This window comes from Herpailurus yagouaroundi, unplaced genomic scaffold, assembly GCF_014898765.1.
Source record: "Herpailurus yagouaroundi ecotype Mexico unplaced genomic scaffold, PumYag 430, whole genome shotgun sequence".
In the NCBI taxonomy this organism is placed as follows: domain Eukaryota; kingdom Metazoa; phylum Chordata; class Mammalia; order Carnivora; family Felidae; genus Herpailurus; species Herpailurus yagouaroundi.
The window spans coordinates 166,305-169,054 of NW_024412647.1; the positions used below are offsets into that span (position 1 = coordinate 166,305).

At 46.1% G+C, this 2,750-nt stretch overlaps 1 pseudogene; it reads right to left on the reverse strand.

The window, feature by feature from the left end:
- Positions 1-525: 525 nt before the first annotated feature.
- Positions 526-1,267, reverse strand: LOC121022705 (proline-rich protein 3-like; annotated as a pseudogene).
- Positions 1,268-2,750: the final 1,483 nt, after the last annotated feature.

Below are 2,750 nucleotides of genomic sequence, written 5' to 3' on the forward strand. Positions count from 1 at the left end.
GAGCGTCCTTTCAGGGAGTAACTCTGAACCAGTCATCCATACTTGACCCCAGGTCAACCTGGTGAGTTTCACAGGACAACGGGCAACTTTGGAGGTAAGGGTTGCTACATTTTAAAAAGGACTTAAGCAGCTAGAAGGGAGTGCTAGGAAACTGCTCCAGGGCTCTCAGGAATCAAGGGCAGTACTGGGGACTGGGTGAACAGATGCACAAGAAACAGCACCAAAGAGGTTTCCTGTTCAGTCAGTTGGTGAGGGGGAAGAGGATCCAGAAGACAGTTGAAGGGAGCAAAGATGGGGTCTTGAAGGCGAGTCTCTAGAGGCTGGATCAGAAGAAAGACCACACACTGGACACCAGTGATGAAACACAGCTCTGGACCCCAAATGGGGAGGTGATGGATGGGGGTGGGTGTCACTGATTGAGGGTGGTGGCTGGAACAGCCTCACAGTAGCCATCACAGGGCCACAGGGAAATGTATGACTGCTAGGTCCCAGATGGGACCCATGCCTGGATGGGAAGGCATAGTCTCACAGAGGAGGTCCATTGATGCCTGCGTGGTAGAAGGCACAGAGGTCCTCCTATCGACAGTGGCCCTTTTTTGGCAAAGTGTCGGCCGACAGGGTGGTTGGATTTGTCTTCCATAACTTGGGGGCCATCCTTGGGTGGGCAGATAGAGACCAACTTATGAGCTTTTGAGGATTTTTCTCCGCTCTTTGTGAAAGCCTCCCCTGGAAGGACCCCCACGGCGTGGTCCAGGAAAAGGAGGTTCAGTATTGGCCCCCCACCAACCATGACCATATGGGCCACATCTGGGGCCTAGGCCCCCCGAATTGGGCCTCTGCCCCAGGGAGGAGGTTTGAGACTCAGTAGTGGTGAAATCATTGGTCCCCTTGATCCTGGAGGACTTCTGTGAAGAGAATCTGCATTCTTTCCTGTCTGGCTCCTTTCACTCAACATCGTGTTTGTGAGATTTAATCCAGGTTGCCTATAGCAGGAGTTCATTCATTTTCTTGCAGTGTAGTCTCCCATTGCATGCACACACAACAACTTATTTATCTATTCTACTGATGGTGGACATGTGGGAGGATTCCAGTTTGGGACTGACTTGGGGCCACCCGGATTTCCATTTGGCCATGGGGCGGCACCCAGAAGCCTGGGTGGTCCTATGGGGCTCCCACCCTCCTCGACTCTAGTCTCTTCCTGCTGTGGCAGCGGGGGCTGCTGTGATGGTGGCAGCTGCTACTGATTCTGCTTCTTTCGTTTCGGCATCGTGGTTGCAGCAATGGCCGCAGCAGGATTTGGGAGGGCAGTGAGGAAGGGGCATGCTGGGTTGCTTTCAGTTCTTATACACTGGTCCCCAAGTAGCTACTGACTCTCGAATTTCATAAAAATGGAATCATACAGTATGAACCTTTTTGTGATTAGTTCTTTTGTTCAGCACAGTGTTTTTTGGATTCAATTATGATGTTACATTTTTTCAGCAGTTCATTAAAAAAAATACTGAGTTGGGTCACCTGGATGGCTCAGTTGGTTGAGTGTCTGACTTTGGCTCAGGTCATGATCTTGTCATTTGTGAGTTCAAGCCCCACATCGGGCTTGCTTCTGTCAGCCTCTCTGTGCAGAACCTGCGTTGGATCTTCTGTCCCCCTCTCTCTGTCGCTCCCCTAAATTAATATCTATCCCAAAAATTGATAAATATTTTAAAAAACATGAGTAGTATTCTGTTAAATGGATGCACCATAAGGATACACTAGTTTATTTGTGTATTCATCTATTGACACACATTGGGGTTTTTTTTCGAGTTTTTGGATAGTTTGAATAAAGCTGATAAGAACAATTGTAATTTTTTGTGAACAAAATATTTAATTTCTCTTAGGAGCCTAGAAATAGAATTGCTCTGTTGAATAACAAATATACATTGGATTCCATATCGCTATTTAAAATTTTGTCTCTTTTCAGTAGAGTTTAAAATCAAGGGATACCCAGAGATTGTAATCTGTGTCTACAAGCATAATACAAAGAGCTTCAGAGAATTTTATGAAGCCAGACTCATGGGAATGTACTGTTTATCTCAGCTCTCAGGACTTCATTTTTAATGACTTCCTCTTAGGAAAAACCACTGTTCAGGCCCTTAGAGAATTTAGGTTTTTGTCTTTGACAAGTGGTTGGCAACAGTTTAGGATAGAGAAATGTTCTGAGTGTCTAGGAATAAAAATCCGGGAAGAACTGCCAAGTGGAATTTGGGTCTTCAGACTGCAGATTTCACCATCCTATACTCAGCCCTTGACCCCTCACCAGCGACTCCACTGCTCTGTGCTTAGCCCAGCCCAGCAGGTAAGAGTAGGGAATTGTCCAGGGGACTACATCTCTTTAGGAGCTTCTGCAAGATTTGTGAAGAATTGGCTTTCCTCCTCAACACCAACTTTCCGTTTTTGATGTGTGGGGGCACTTATCTTTAAGTCTCTTTGCAAGAACTTGGTACAGAGATTCTGTTCCAAGGTACCTGCAGGGATCAGATTCTGTACAGTAGGAAAAAAATAGGACTTTTACACTAAAATCTCTAGGGTAATAACTTTCTATATTGACCTCATTTTGTAACAACAGGACCCTGGCCGATACTTCTCTGCCCTTTGCTGACTCTGCTTCCATCCCCTTGTACTTTTCCCATTGCCACAGGCCGAAGCCTACATGGAAACCTGGTATTTTGATTTTGAAAATCTCTGGATGTAGAAAATGAGATGAATATGACAGC